General features: G+C 44.2%; 1 protein-coding gene across 1 annotated transcript in view; it reads left to right on the top strand.

Moving 5' to 3' along the window:
• Positions 1–17,313, top strand: part of PALM2AKAP2 (PALM2 and AKAP2 fusion) — a 771,069-nt gene that overhangs the window by 42,404 nt on the left and 711,352 nt on the right. The window lies entirely within an intron of this gene.

The following is a 17,313-nucleotide window of genomic DNA, read 5'->3' as shown; positions in this document are numbered from 1 at the left end:
CAGATAGCATAGCCAAGCACTTAGATTTGGCAAATTAGACATCTACTAATGAAAAATGCTATATGTAAATATGCTCGGTGATTGGTGTATATGATCTGTGCCTCTCCTCTCATCTTCCCCATCCTGTACCATGCCAAATAACCATTGAGGAGACAGCATTTATGACATACTTCAAACCTGGAAAGGTTCCATATCCAAACTGGCTGATTAGAATGGGTTACAGATTTCCTGAATGGCATCTATTCCATCCCTTGCTTTTCATACATAGATCCTTTAGGTACTTACTGTTCTCATAGACCAGTTGCGGCACTGATTTCTAAACCACAGGTTCATGTCTCTTAGCACATCTTAATGGAGAGATTCTAAGAATATTTTCATATCTTGGAATAGCTAAAATACTATATTAGAAAATGGTGAAAAGCAAATCTATTATTTACAGCTCAGCTAGAATGAATTATAATCACTTAGAAGGATGAGTGTGTAAGCAACATGACACTTGACACTGGCCCATTAGCATGACACCAGGATGCTGCTATTGACCTCATTGTAAAAGGTTAGACACATCAAAGTTGTTATTTGAAAACTTTGGCACAGAGAGGGTGAAATTGGTACAGCTGTGCTGACTGCAATGGAAGTTTAACCCATATACTCCAGAGCTGAATTTGGCTCCGAGTGTTTTTAAAATTCTGTATCCCTGGTTTTCTTTTTAAAGTAAACAAAATGAACCTGTCTTTAAACGCTATTGTAGGGAAAGAAATGAGTCTGCAATTTCACTGCCTCTGATCCTGTATTGCAATAGCAAGTGAGCAACAACCTCAGTGCTTTTCAAAAGAAGGTTAATGCTTTGCTCCCCAACAAAGGTCACCTGGGAGATAGGGAGGGTAAGGTGGTTAGTACTGCTAAACTATTAGGTAACATAAGCTACAATGCTACCTAATAACATAGTATCTATTGTAATGGTAGGTATTTATTTACTTATTCTTTAGAGTGAACAATCTCTCCAGGGCTAGGCTTGGGGGTGGGCTGGGGGACAGTTGATCTTAGGAACTGTATCTGACCGGTGCAGGCAGGGCTATGATCACCGGTAGGCTCCTGAGGCCTGAATCTAGTTTGCCATTTTGGAGAGGCAGCTGTACTGGTGGGGTGAGGAATCTTGGTGAGGAGGGGATGTCAGGTGACCAGCTGGTTGGCTAGCATGTTTAACAGCTGCCGCTAAGCCAGCACAGAATGGAAAATTGGAGCCGCATGGTGGTGGAGCAGCATGTCAGTGAGCAGGAGTAAAGTGGCGGGCCTAAGGGAAAGCAGGAATGGGAGATCAGAGAGGATCTGAAGAGCTGGCTCCATTAAAAGAAAGGATTATTGCTAAGTATGTTCACTGCTGTCCAGTGATCTCTGGCCTGGTGGCGCTAAATAGTTGAGACTCCAGAGGAGATGGTGCACAACACCATAAGTCCTGTGGTGGTTGCTTGGTGGTTTACTCTGGTCTTAGGTGTACTGAGTCGACAGAACAAAGGAAGTTGTCTAGTATGGAAGCGCTTGCTGCTCTCTGCATAATTTCACCCTAATTACAGGAGAGCACTTCACAAGAGTGACCCAGCCACATGTTCAGCTCTTAATTTCCCCAGAGCTCGAATAAGTGTCCACACCTGGTTCTAGAATCCAGTGTTTCAAATGGTATCCTTTCGCTCAGGCCAAGACATCTTAGACAAACCCTCCGCACTCTGGTAGCTTGCTTCTTTTCCCTTTGGAAAGAACTTCAGCTTGACTATGCTTCTCGCCGTCAGTTTCGCTTTCTGATCTGAAATATTTTAAATTTATAGTGGGAGAGCCAAGTTCTGAATGCAGTGCTTTCATCGAATGTGAAAAACACCACAGATCACTTAATCATTTCTCTTACATTTTTAATGAAAAGAAAAGTAGCATGCCGACTTACTATTCATAGCTAACCACAGACAAGGTGGGGGACGTATCTATACTTTTCAGATAATAAAGATGAGGTGCTGCAAGAGATTGTGGTCTCAAAAGAGGAGATGTTCAAAGAAAGTGCTATATCAAACTGTAACAAATTAGAAGGGCTGGCTGACGTTCCTCCAAGACATCTGAGGCTAAATTAATTGGCTACCACAATGTAGATACTCAGTCTTGTAGCTAAGTATGATCTTGGGAATTGCAGACCACTTCTGAACCAGGTACATTAATTGGAAAATATTATAGTTAGATAACAGTGAAGGAACAAACTGGGGTTGCTTTTGTAATGGAAAATCCTCAAATTAAACAGAGGTCTCTTAGTTCAGTGACTTAACAAATGATCACCGAGTGCAACTCATGGAAATTCTTTAGCTTTGGCTGTGTTTCCATTTTACTAGCTGTAATATAGACTTAATAACAAAATAGCACTTCAGTCTTCAGATCCCAAGGAACATAACTACTGAGCAGGGGCGACTCCGGGCACTGAAGCCGCGGGACCAGCGGACCCTCCGCAGGCAAGCCGCCGAGGGCAGCCTGCCTACCGTGCTTGGGGCGGCAAAATGCCTAGAGCCGCCCCTGCTACTGTGGCTTGTGTTAGCAGTTCTGTTTTACAGACGGCATAACCAAGTACATAGATCTCAAACGTGATTTCCCTTTGGTTTAGTGGAAAATTAAATGAGTTTATTACTTTTTGGTGATCAGAGACACCTGTGAGAATAGCCAAACCAAGTAATTTCCCTGGGCCTCATCTATCCTGTATATGCTACAAATGGAGGAATTATATTTTGCCAAATGTTTTTAAAGTGCGCAGAAAAATTAAGGCCACTCAGTGGAAGAAGTAAGGCCTAGAACTCAGGATCTCCTCCCCCTCCTGCTGTATAAGTTGTCAGGCTGTCTGCAGTGATTCGAGAGAGTGAGTACCAGAGGTGAAAGTAAGCCGGTGCGCTCTACTGGGGCGGCCTGGCTTCCCCAGGCAGCAGCCCCATGCCCTTTAAATTGCTGCCAGAGCCCTGCCGCTGGAGCCCTGGAGTAGTGGCGGTGGGGCTCCGGGGTTATTTAAAGGGCCGGGGCTCCCGCTGCCTCTACTGCTCTGGGCCCTTTAAATAGCTGCTGGAGCCCTGCTGCTACTCCAGGGCTCTGGGGGCTATTTAAAAGGCCAAGCTGCCTCTATGGCCCCAGCCCTTTAAACCGCTGCTGGAGTCCCCGGCTGCCGCTGCTACCCCAGGGCTCTGGCAGGCTCCGGCGGCTATTTAAAGGGCCGGGGCCGTAGCAGTGGCTGCGCCCTGGGCCCTTTAAACTGCTCCTGGAGGGCAGGGCACTTACTGGTACAGGATGGGCCGGGACTGGCTCTGATTTTCCCCCCCCCCCCACCATCCAGGGGCCAGAGCCGGCCCCAACCCAGCCCCGTACCAGTAAGTCCCTGTTTCTACTTTCACCCCTGGTGAGTACCAACCTCCGGGCAGATTCTTAAGAACCGGGGCACAAACTCCAAATTGACTATATTTAGATTTCACCAACCAATTATCAAGTGTAAACTCCTCAGGCACTATGACCTAAACATGGAATCACAGACAGTTCCTTGGTGTGCTGTGATTTATCCTGCCATCCAGGTGAGCATATCATAGCCTGGGAGTAACCTGAATGTTGCTCAGAGGACCAGTCCCTACCCCAGGGCAATTGCATTTTAGATCTCACAGCAAAGACAATGCTTGTATCCAATCCTATAATCAACTATATAAAGATTTACTAAAGAGGACAAGGAAACTAGAGAGTTATTTACAAGGTTAAAACAGAGATAAAGAAATTAGTTATCAAGTTTCAAAAAGTAATAGAAGCTTCTACAAGACACAAGCCCTATATGACCTTTAGGGCTAACTCAGGCTAAGCACTGGGGACCTCTTGCTTATGCCTAGTAACCTTGCCCCCAGGAGCCCAAGCAGCATACAGATAATCAGTTGCATTGTGTTAGGGGGTTTTATCCCTCTCCTGCCTTGTGTTCTAAGCTGCCAACTCAGGTGATGGGAGGAATCCACTTCCATGACTCATCTTCAGGGGAGGGCAGAACACCACATGTCTTTTGTTGTCTTTATTGTCCCACAATAGTCTGTCCAGTGTTGATGGATCTTTCCTGTTGGGCAGGATGTAACACCTCTTGTTGCAGATAGGCACTTCACACTAGTTAATGTCTCTCTCCTATCTGGTGATTTACCTAGTCACAGAGGTTTACAATACAACCACTCAAATATTGCCTTGCAATATATGCTACAGCTGTTATATGTGAGATCAACGCATGCAGCAACTCATAAGCATTCAATAAAATCTAAACACATTCTTAGTATTGTTAAAAGAGGTGTTAGAATTCTAACACACAGGTGAGCCAGACAGACTTTAACTATATATTTGCCAGTATTCCACTAAGGCATGGGGACCTTGGCATGAGCTGGCACTTGGTGTGCTGGCATCACATGGGTCCCCTTAGACTTTGATGAGGAGAGGTGGTGGTTCCATTTTACCAGATCCTGAAATACTAGAATAATTTAGAAGTTGCTCCTTATAAGACTGAGGGGATTCCCAAGTTGTGTGTGCATGGGTGTGGGTGCATACACAGAGCAATCTACCAGCATCTGAAAAATTGTCAAAAGTCCTAACCATTTATACCCAATCCACTACACTTGAGTTTTGGATGCCACCTTTTGCATATCACTCAGCTAATGCAAAAATAATTGGTACTTGAACGCCCAATGGCATTTCCCCCTCAATAAGGGGATGTTTCCCTCTGCAATTTCACATCTCTACTCTAAGCCATTTCAATTCTGGGGCTGATCAGAGAATGTTGCAACTTTATTATTTTAGTGGAGTACAAGGGTATATTTTTTTTCTTAAATGCGGCTGATCAGACTTTTAAAAAATTACCTTTCATTAGAGACTAAACCTGGAAAATGTCCTCCTGAAAGGTAAAGTCTTCAGACATTGATGATCAACTGGAAACTGATCCTTAGAATGGAAACGCGTGGGCAGCCTTCTCTTAGAGCTGTTGCCCCAGCTCCAGTTATAACCTCGGGTTGCTATGAATGTTGGTGCACCTTCACCTGAAATGAAACCACTGCCTTACCCACAACCCATCCTGTTTGCTGCATAGCTGGCTCTCTCAAAGGTCTCTCTTGGAAGATACTGTAACAGAGTGATTAGTAGAGCTGGCCAAAGAATCCCCAAACATACATTTGCACAACCTGCCTCTGCTAGTGAGTGTGTCCAGGTGCCATTGCTGTCTACTGGAATGAATCAGAATGTCTCCTCTAGCCACTGTTGTCGGTGCCATCACATGATGCATGGAGGCAGTACATTTTAGTTCAAGTAAGAGAGGCCTGTTCTTCTGGAGCCAGAGGATCAGAGTCCACAGCAGTAACAGGGTTAGAAGTGCCAAGGGGCCAGTGTGCAGTAATGGTGATGACAATGAAGTTTTTGTTACACTCCTTTAAGTGCAGATCAATCTATCTAGGCATACACTTGTGTCCTTGTCAACAGGTATATTTTAAGATGTTATCACACATCATCCAGGGTTGTGGATTTGTTGGTATCCCACAGATTTACAAAAGCATTTAGGCACCCAACTGCCACTTTAGACACCTAAATCTCAGAAGAAGGCCCCACTGGGATTCGCAAAACCCTTGCTCAGCTGTGGCTGAACCCTGTAGGTGTCTAAGCTTGAAATGCTGTAACTGCACCACTGTAGTCTTCCAGTGTAGATGCTACCTATGCCAACAGGAGGAGTTCTCCCATCAGCATAGGTAATCCACCTCCCTGAGAGGTGGTAGCTAGGTGGACAGAAGATGGAAGGATTCTTCAACCTAGTGCTGTCTACACTGGGGGTTAGGTCGGCTTAACTATGCTGCTCAGGGGTGTGGATTTTTCATACCACTGAGTGAGATAGTTAAGCTGCCTTAATTTTCCAGTGTAGAACAAGCCTAAATTGTTTCTGCAGTAAAAGCTCCCTGAGTGCCTATATTTCTGCCTCTGAGCATGTGCATTACTCTCCCAGACAAGGTGTCCAGATGCCTATGCCCCAGAATGATGGGCATTCTTTTACCTAACTTGCCGGTGGGGACCAGTTGGGTCAGCAGGCTCAGAGCTCACCCACTAGATCAGGCCCCTGTAGGTGACCTGACCAAAAAACCCCCAAACCCTCCATAGTGGGGAGAAGGAGGCCATCCCTCTAGCCCCGTGGTTAGGGTACTCGCCTGGGATGTGCAAGAATTCTGGTTTGAGCCCCTCCTCTGCCTGGGAGAAGGGAGAAAGGGGGCAGATGGCTGTTGAAATCCTCTCATGGGAGTGCCCTAACCATAGGGGCTGTGGGATATTTTGATGTGAAACACCTTCAGTCTCTTTTGGAAGCTGTTGCATAAACAATGAAAAAATCCGAGAAAATAACCACCACTCCAGAGTCAGAGCATTCACCTTGGCGACCCAGTCCCCCAGCTCCAATGGCTTTACATTATTTATCCACAGTGGAACAGCTTCAACAAGAGACAGACCGAGGGAAATCTCTATCAGAATATCCTATGGGCCAGAGCTGTCACCTGAGAAGTGGCAGGGCCTTGTTCAAATCTCTTTTTCCCCCTTAAAAGGAATGGGGACTTAAATTAGAGGTTTTGCATATCTCAGCTGAGCACCCTACTCTCTAGGATAAAAGTTATGTGGGTGGTTCCTCCCTCCCTCCCCTGGCTTCTTTGAAAAACCGTGTAGATGCCTAACAACAAGAGTGGGTTCACAGCTGAGAATCCCAAGCAGAGGGAGGTACCTCCCTCCAGCCCGGATTTAGGTGTTGAACTCCCCAGGAGGGGCAGAACTTGGGTTACACCCTTTTCCTGGTGTGACTTTCTAGGCACCTAGAAGTTAGGCCTGGGGACGCTCAGTATCACCACTCTTTAGTTGCTTTGTGAATCCAGCCCTTCATGTATATGCCATTGTTTGTTAGTGATATTTCTGTTGTAGAGGTAACAGAGGATGTTACCATGGAATAGGTTATTCCGCTACATAAAAGAAAATGTATGAGAATTCCAGCTATTCATGGTGGTCACGTTCACATGGACTTGAATCTTCTCAGGGTTAACTGGTATGTAATACTAATTATGAAGCAGCTTTGGAATGCTGCACCTAATTGGGGCTTGCTGATTGGCTGTCAGTAATGTCCTGTCTCTGGTGCCCAGTAAATACCCAGGTCAAACTCTCTTCCTTATTTGTATGAATTCATTCCACTTCATAACAGCCGCTAGACATTCCGGGAAATGCATTTCAGAGCAATTATTCTACTTTCTGGGTGATTAAAGTCTCAGTTTTTGCCTTTTGGCCCTTCAGCTTTCTGCATTATCACACCATCCACGGTGTGCTAATAATCTCCCAGAAATTCATTGCCTGTCATGTCTCATTGCTAAAGCAACGTACACCAAGCCATGCATAATAAGGCTTTTGTTCATTCAGTGCTATGACTTTGTAAACCCTGAAAGCAAAGTGCTAACAAGGAGAAATTTGTATAGTATGTGTAGATTGGGTTGCTTTTTGGTAACACAATGGCTTAATCGTCAGGTTTCCTGGATGCCTCTGTGCTTCCCACAATTGGGTTCAAAACTGTAGCGGCATTGGCCCTGCTTGGCTTGGAATAGCACTTCCCAGCAGCTGTGTCCCAGGCTTTTTCTACTTTCACTTCTTTCCAAAAAAAGCTAACTAAAGGACTTGCAGAACATTTAATTTTATTTAAACAAACCATTCACGGGCCAGATTCTACCAGGCTTTCCCATGCTGAGCTGTGCCTTACTCCACAAGCAGTTCCACTGGTTTCTGTAAATTCCTTTAGCAGAGCTGGATTAAGGCACAGATGATATATATAGTCGTCTAGGACCCCAGCTCCTGGAGTCACGTGATGCGGTCAGAATTTCAGCTTGCATTTTAAAACAAAATTATCTTTCTAGACCTTGTGGTTGCAAAGATGAACTTGAAAATGTGACCCCACTATAAACAATGCCGTGATCCCCATCCAAGTCTGCCAACAGTGTGCAGCAATAACTCTGGTTGGGTGGTTTGCTCCATAATCACCTGCTCCTGTAGTAGGGGCACCATCCCATCAGAGAATTCTGCATGTGTGGGACCATTGCTGCTGTGACCCCATCATGACTCAGCTGAGGTGGTGTTGGCAAGGGTCCCCAGGTGCATAGTCCTGTGCTCAGGTGGGCGGGGACTGAGCCTTCTCTCCTCCAGAACAGGCTTCAGCCTGCCTTAAATTGTGATTGCGCAGGGAGGGTGAGGCCCAGCCCAAAGATGAATGTTTGTAGGAGCCCGGCAGACAGCACTTGTATGGGTGGCCCTTGCAACTACAACTGCAAAGAGGGGCAGGGCCCTGGCATGACGGGTGGATTGGGGTGTACCTACGTCCAAGAATTGTCTTAATCTGACCCGGCCCATTGGTGACATTAGGTAGTCCTTGTCATGCATAAGCGTGGTAGAATCTGACCCTAAATGTCCTCTGGAGGTGCTAGTGTTCTATCTGATTTCAATACATGGATATATTACATTGTAATGTCATAGAATCTTAGAAATATCGGGCTGGAAGGGATCATGAGAGGTCATCAGGTCCAGCCCCTGTGCTGATACAATAAACTGAGACCATTCCTGACAGATTTGCCCAACCTGTTCTTAAAAACCTCCAACAAGGGGGGTTCCATGACCTCCCTTGGAAGCCTATTCCAGAGCTTAACTACCCTTCTAGTCAGAAAACTTTTCCTCACTATCTCACCTAAATCTCCCTTGCTGCAGATTAAGCCCATTGCTACTTTTCCTATTTTCAGTGGCCATGAAGAACAATTGATCACCATCCCCTTTATAGCAGCTCTTAATGGATTTGAAGAATGTTATCACGTCCCCCCTCAGTCTTCTTTTCTCAAGACTAAACACGCCCTGGTTTTGTTTCTTTTTAAACTTTCCTCATAGGTCATGTTTTCTACAACTCTTGTTGTTGTTGGTTGTTCTCCTTTGGACTATCTCCAGTTTGACCACATCTTTCCTAAGGAGCGGTGCCTGGAATTAGACTCAGTACTCCAGCTGAGGCCTCACCGGTGCTGAACAGAGTGGCCCAATTACCTTCCATGTGTTACAGATGATATTCCGGTTAATATACCCCAAAATAGTATTAGCCTTTTTCACAACTGCATCACATTGTTGACTCATTCAATTTGTGATCCCTAGATCCTTGTCGGAAGTACTACCAACTAACCAGTTAGTCCACATTTTGTAGTTGGGCATAATGCCTTGTCACTTGATGATGATATCATGGTATAATATAAATAATGATAATATTAATTGATTTCTAATAATCCAAAATCCTAGTTAAAAACACTTTGGAGAAGTCTACATGTTAATAACTTGGACAAATTTTAAAAATGTAAGTGCCCAATACCATCAGCTCAAAGTAAAGATTAAATGTGTGGAAACTTCATATTCGAAGTAGTGTGTTTTTTGTTTTTTATTGGGGAATGGGGGTGGATGGCTTTTTTTACTGGACAAAACCAAATGACAATTTATATATAAATAAATAAAACCCATTTGGTCTGTTCTGTCATCAGCAGTAACATCCCACTTAAATATAGTGAAATTTTGTTTCTAGTGAGCCCTGGTATAAATACACCAAGTTCACCTTCCTTAAAGATTGTTGGACTTTATCTGCAGTGGAGTTCCTGCGTACATGAGAATGAAACTCCCAAGGAAAGCCACTACTTGACTAATATAGTTACTGGCTAACATACATTGAGGCTACCTTCTGGTTTGTGGACAGTGCAGACAAACCATTACCCTTAATTAGATTATGCCAGAAGTGGGTAATGGTTTTACAGTCTGCTTCACATCATATTATGTAGGGTCACATCACATCTATTGGAAACAAGGTGACTCCATGTAATGTTATGATACCATGAGGCAGTCCAGGAATTTGATCTCCTATGGATAGAATATTAGACAGTCTAAAATATATGATGAACAGATGGACACTGACCTTTCTGTAGTGTGGTATAGTATTAATCCAACAAGCACGTTTAAAAGAAGTGAACTGCTTCATGCAGAATGAATGCATGGATTAAGTCTGTATAGATTCCTGTCATGATTTTTTGGTTTTTTTTTTAAATATGCATATTTTGGAGCTCTCTACCTTCATCAGTCTTTAAAAATGTGGTTTCACAGCTGAGGATGTCCAGTTGTAAACAAAAGTGCTATGAATTACCTGTGTATAACAGGTTGTATTACTATTATTGAGAGCTAATTTTAAGGTCAAATTCTACTCAGTGGGGGAGAAAAAGGCAGTTAACATAAGAATGGCCATACTGGGTCAGACCAAAGGTCCATCCAGCCCAGTATCCTGTCTACCAACAACAACCAATTCCAGGTGTCCCAGAGGGAGTGAACCTAACAGGTAATGATCAAATGATCTCTCTCCTGCCATCCATCTCCACCATCTGACAAACAGTTTTGAGCAAGATAAGGACATGACCCATTACTTACATCTAATAGCAGGTGAGATTTTATGCAAGGTAGGCTACCATGTGAATCTCTTAGGGAATCAGATTTGTCTTTTTAACATTCCTCCTGCCAAGTGTACATTTCTTTATGAACTATTCCCATATAGATGTTCTCTATTTATTATCCAGTGTTTGATTTTTCTTTTTAAAGTGGATTTATCACTAGTGAAAGGTACTGGATGGACACCAGGGGAGCCTGGAGTTTTGTCGATCGACAGAATAAGAACAGTTTGGGGAGCAACCGTGCAAGTTTCTCTCTGAAACAGAAGGGCAACATGAAGAGATGGAGTGACAGTTCAGTCTCCATTAGCCATTCAGTCCCTGTTCTGGGATTGCAGTCAAGTATGCTCACAGTGATGGCATCTCTTGACCAGAACAAGTCAACATCTGGGATGATTTAGTTGGGAATTGGTCCTGCTTTGAGCAGGGGGTGGGACTAGATGACCTCCTGAGGTCCCTTCCAACCCTGAGATTTAGGATTCTATGAACATTTTTCAAATGTTTGAAAAAGTTCACTGGAATTTTGAATTCCAATTTTTAAAAATGGGTGAGAGGAATGTTGAATTTCTGGAATTTTTAATCTGCTTTTCAGTCCTCTACAGAGCTGGTCTAAATGTTTGGAAATTTGGAGGGGGAAGAAAGAACTTGACCAGCCCTAGGAGACACTCTGATACCACCTCAATTCAAACAAGCCACCAACAGCCACTGCATGGTAACACCTGATCACTTACTACCACAACAAAGTCAAGCAGATGATTTAGGTCCCAATCCTGCAAAAAGTTATTGTAGTGTTTACAACTCTCATGACTTTATCATGAGTCTGTCTGTCTGTCTATCATCAAAAAAAAAAAAATCAAAGCCTCGGCTTTAGGGTCAAGGGATTGTGAGAATCTGTTTTCATTTTTTTAAAGGACATTTCTAAATTTCAGTAGATGTGGGGAGAAATTTCAGCATGATCCAAGTGTACCCATAAAGGCTCAAAAGCTAGCAGGTGAATTAAGAACCTTCATATATATTTTCAACTATTCTTATTTTTAAGCCAGTCACATGATTTCTTGAGGCCTAACTCATTATTTTGGAATGTTTGGGTTGGAAATACTGTGCTTAAGTTTACAACTGTGAGAAGGTCTTAGGCACTAACGTGTGCCTGAGACTTTGCAGCATTGGCCTTAGAGATGAAAGGCTTTGTCCTTATCAATCCCCTATATCATCTAGTTTCTTAGTACATAACATTTAATTTGTGTTTTGTTTTTTTTTTAAAAGCTGCTAATCTGAAATCAACCAATATATGCAGCATTGAATTCCCATGCTATTAATAACTGTGAAACAGAGTGTAGATGTTAACTGGGGGGGGAGGAGAAACAGTTTATTAGAGTTCTTGCCCAAGGCTACATCCAAACCTGTGTATTAATTATTTGTTAACCTCAGAAAAGAGGTCAGTTTGTTAAGATCACTGCTTAAATAAATTGGATGATTTATTTCAAAAATACTTATTAAATCTTTTATCTTCACTGCTGTCAACATGACATGATTCTTCAGTTCTTAATGAATTTTTCTTAAAGTTATTGCCTGTTAGCTATAGAACTAGATTGAAGGTGTTGGAGTGATTACAGGGAATCTCATCTGAAACCTTAACACCAGGCTGTAAAATCTTTGATTTATGCCATAATAATGCTTAGTAGGAGTTTCTTTGAGAGCACACATAATGCATTCTTAGCACATAGAATAAGGCACATTTTCCTTTTACTGATCAGGCATCTCCATAAGTCCCCGGCTGGGTGTTCCTTGGCATCAGTCCCTCCATGGGTGTAGAACAGGCAGAACAGCTCCTACAGGTCCCTCCCTAAGTTGGTAGTGCAAAAGTGTGGAGCACGGAGGAGCAGCAAGGAAATGGTTAAGGGCTGCCTGCCACAGGAGCTTAAAGGAAGGGATGTCCTTTCTCCAGGGTGGAGAGAGAGGTCTCTGGGCCCTTGCAGTCTGCTTTGGTCAGGATAATAGCTTTGGTATGTGTAATGGACTGTGCCCCAAGGTAAGGGTCTGAAAAAGATTGTGGTGTGACACTGGCTCTTTCCTGGGTTAGTGAGGGAGGAACATGTCAGAGGAGTGGCCAGACCATGATGTGCCCTTGGAGACCGTAGCCAAGTGGCACAAATTAGAGCACCCCTCAGGCTGTTCTAAGCGTGTTGAGGCTAGGGCAGAGATCTAGTGTGTTTTACACTGCACCCTTCTTTTGGTGGCATGTAGTGTTTACCCATGTACCTCCCCTAGCATGGGTCTAAATAGCAGTATGGACAGTGAGGCACAACTCAGGCAAGCATTGGGTTTGGACATGTACCAGAGTACATACTTTGCATGGCTCGCTGCTCACACAAGCCATGCCTCCCATCTACGCTACTGTCCTTAGCAGCATATTTCTACTGTTGCCTCTCTGCTGCTGGAGCCTTTCTCCAGGGAAAAGGCTCAGCCTCTGAGCTCGTGTTCAGCTGATTATCCACCATGACCCCCAAATCTGTTACAGAGTGTCTCTACTTCCCTGGGTAGAGTCCCCCATCCTGTAAGGATGGCCTGCATTCTTTGTTCCCAGACGTGTGCCTCTGTTTTCATCTAACATAGCTTTTTGATCAAGTCCCTTTTCTATCAATTATATTTCCTTTCAGTTTTCCCCGTGGTTCTCGCTCTCTCTCTGGTGGGTCTGTAGATTTTACTTCTCTCTACTTCCCTTCTCTAATAGGGGCTGCTAACGTACTCGGGTCCATTTTTTTTTCTTGCTTCTCCTGGCCTGAAACCTTTCCTATTCTCCTTCTCACTTCCCAGTCCCCTACGTTCAGTCTCCTGTTCTTCTTTTGTTCTGTCACCTCACCTCTTAGCCCAGCTTCAGTTCATCCTCTAGGCCAGTATCTAGATTCTTCTTTCTCTAAATGTTTTTCTCCACCTTCCCCCTTTGGGTGGATTCCAAGCCCCCTCCCGGGGCAGCATTCTGTGTTGCTGCATTGCAGCGGGTGCCAGTGCCAGGGTCAGGGCTAGTGCAGTTTGCTCTGTAGGTCTGTCATGGGGCTGATGCGCCCAGTCACCCCTTGGGGGCAGGGAGGAGATGCATTATAGCCTCACAGTTGAGTCCATAGGGCTGCCCCATGGCCTTAGTCAGTATCCCCACCCTTGCTATCAAGGCAGTATGGCCTAGTGGCCAGACTCAATACTGCCGCCCTTGCTGTCAGGATGGTGCAGCCTAATGTCCAGTTAGTGGTACAGTCCCTATTCACAGGGCAGTGTGACCTAGTGGCCAGAGTCAAGATTACAGTCCTTGCTGTCAGGGCGGTGCGGCCTAATGGCCAGAATCACTGCAATTGGTGAGCTGGGCCACCACCCTGGGGTGGGGGATGGCCAGGATAGGGGGATCTGGGCCCGCCCCCTCCACTGGATCCCAACCCAGGGCCCTGTCGGTGGTGGGGTTACCCGCCACCAGTGTGGTGGGGGTTCTACCAAACCACACTGAGCTTTGGTCCGGTTCTGTAATCATTTCCCCACCAAGCTTCCCTGAGTCACTTCCTATCTGAGTCTCTGGAGTTCGCCGTCTCTGGGACTCTCCAGTCTCTCCACTCTCTGCTACATGATAAGCCTGTGTGTCGGGGTCTATCTCCAGCTGGCTGGCCTCTGATCCTTGGAGTGCAGGTGGTCCTCTCACAGAGGCTATCAATGCACCTCCTTCCCCACCGGCAGTCAGCCCAGACTGAGCTGCTCTGCTGCCTTTTATATCCTGGCTCCAGCTGGAGCACGCCCAGTAGAGCTGTGGGGTGGCCGCCTCAGCCAAGAAGAAAGGGTTAACTCCAACTGTACCAGTGTGGGGCTGACACACCCTGTCGCAAGGTCCTTAATCCTGCTTCCATTGAAATAAATGGAAATTCTGCCATTGACTTCAGGGGTCGTAAGATGAGACCTTAGAAAAGCCTCGTTGTGGCTGGAATATCACTTGGGGGATATCTTCACCACAAAAGAATGATGTGGTCTTAACTCGAGTTAGCTAACATGGGTTAAAATCGCAGTTAAGACACGATAGCTCGGGTTTTAACTATGGTTAGCAGCTCGAGTCAAAGCCTATTGAGAAACCTGTGGTTGAACCCAAGTCAAAAGCAGAGTTGCCAAGTCTTCACTGCCATTTTGTACTTGGGTTAATAGCTTGAGTTTAATCCCAGGCTCCCCTGTAGGCTTAAACTCAAATGGCTAACCTGAGTTAAAAGCAGTGTTGTGATGTCTTCACTGCTATTTCAACCCGAGTTAACTAATGTGGGTTAGCCAAGCCCCTGTAAGTACACACCATTTTTTGCAGTGAAGACATACCCTAACTATAATAATGTATGCTCATTCAATAGCTCTATCTCTTTAAGTTTGGTTAGCCTATTAATTGAATTTTAGTGAATGTTAACAAAGAAACAGACTTGGCTTAGATATAAGTGCAAGTATGAAATTACAACGCTCAGAGAGAGAAGTAGTAGTTTAAATTTTTAGCCTTTCAACTCCACACTTTGGCACTGAGCCAGACGTTCACTATATCATGTCATTAAAGTTGGCCTACTTATGTCAAGAGCTGAGCGAGACTTTCGTTTAAGTTTTGATGTCTGAATATATTGCTAAACCCCTTGAAAATGAAAAGATGGTGCTCTAATGATCTGGATTTGGGGATTCAAGAGTGTTGTATACCATATTTACTGATGATGCATGACTACGTGCAAACCTATTTTTGGATGATGAAAGGACTCTTCTCGCAAGCCGTTCACATGGAATAGGCACAGAGAAGCTGACCTTAATCACAAACACAGAAGAGCATGCCATTCTCCCACGCCTTGTTATTAGTGACCTGGAAGCAGCAGGATTCTTATTCTTATATAGATCATATAGCTAGGAAATGTTAGGACAGAAACACACTGCTCCAGAGCTTAAGTTAGCTCCCTGTCCAATTACCTGGGAAAAAATCCTTTACATTGCTATCTTATTTATCTAAAACCAAAGTGTAAATGAGAGAATTAATTTATTGCCAGACTACAGCGTTTGTGGCAGGTGTAAACTAAACAGATGATGTGAAGTTCTCATGAGGAAGATAACAAGGACATAAACCATGATATATGTGGTATTTCTCTTTTCTGAGCAGAAGTGGGTGAGTTGTTTAGGGGTTCATCAAATGTCAACAGGAATGTCATTATATATCAGAATGCATCATTAATGACTTTGTTGCTTAACTCTGAGCATTAAGATTTGCTTTTTAACTTTTTCTTGAAGTCTTGATTTCTATTGTCTCCCATTCTTTGGGCAATTAGGAAGCAAAGATGCTTCTCAATTATTTCTGGGTAGTAATGCATATTAGAAGTTGCTCTTGGCACCCTGGCTGTGATTAGTCTAAAGTTCATTGTACCTGACTCAGTTTCATAAGACATTTTGGGTCCAGTTAACTGCCTGTTTCTGACAGAACCATTTTGGTAAGAAATTTTCTGGCTAACTCTACTGGTCATCCCATCTTAAAAAGGATATTGCAGAATTAGAGGGTATTTGGAGAAGGGCAACAAGAATGTTCATAGGCCTGGAAAAAATCTTATAGGAAGAGAGAATGAAAAGTTTGGGGTTGTTTACCTTAGTGAGGAGATGAATAAGAGGGGACATAATAGTTTATAAATCAATGAACAGTCTAGAGATGGTAGCTCAGGAGTTTCTGTTCTCAGTCTCATGCAACAAGTACAAGCCAACATCAAATGAAATTGAAAAGTGGCAAATTCAAAACATAAAAGGAAATAACTTTCTTCACACAATGCATAACTACACTTTGGAACTCGCTGCTACAGGATTCATTGAGGCTAAGAACTTAGCAAGATTCAAGAAGGGATTGGACATTTATATGGATACCAAGAATATCCAGAGTTACAACTGATATGTTCAAAGTGATATTAAACCTCATACTCATAATACAATCTGTAACTACTAGAGACCTGGCTGAGACCTACTGTGATGGGCAAATTATCCTACAGTGGCCTTCTTACACCTTCCTCTGGTGTGGCTGGGACTGGCTGCTGTTCAAGATGTGATATTGGACTGGATGCAGGGCCAGCTCCAGGCCGCAACCCAGCAAGTAGGTGCTTGGGGCAGCCAACGGAGAGGAGAGGGAGGCCTGGCTCTTCGGTGGCGGGTCCCTCACTCCCTCTTGGAGGGAAGGACCTGCTGCTGAATTGCCACCAAAGACTAAAGCGGCGGCAGAGCTGATTGCGACTGCAGCTTTTTTTTTTTTTTTTTTTCCTGCTTGGGACGGCAAACACCCTGGAGCCGGCCCTGACTGGATGGACCATGGTCTGATCCAGTCTGGCAATTCCTCTGTTCCTCTAAAAGGTGAAGATGCTCGGAACTTCCCAGACAGAGCTCAGCATTTTGCAGCACAGGACCCTACGTGATCTGCTCAGCGTGAGTGAGTGTCAGAACTGGGAACTGATCCCAAGAGTCCCTGTCACCTGGTCTAACACCTAGATGGAAATTCTCCCCTGTGCTACATCCTTATTTGTATTAAAATTATGTACATATTGGTGTGAATGTACAGGGAGCTTTAAAAAAATTATAGTAAAGCAAATCAGAATGACCTAAGAATGTCTGAGTGGTGAACCCTTCAGCATCAATGTACACATTTAGATCGCTCCACGACCCGTTTAGCAAGCAAACATATTATTTTCCATGCAGAAGAGAAATTACCCAGGCCAACTGGGCAATCAGACAAAGTATTCATTTGTATTGCTTTAAGCCTTGCTCCAAAATAAAA

Source organism: Mauremys reevesii, linkage group 6, assembly GCF_016161935.1.
Source record: "Mauremys reevesii isolate NIE-2019 linkage group 6, ASM1616193v1, whole genome shotgun sequence".
NCBI classification, from domain to species: Eukaryota; Metazoa; Chordata; order Testudines; family Geoemydidae; genus Mauremys; species Mauremys reevesii.
This window is presented reverse-complemented; position numbering and strand designations above follow the sequence as displayed.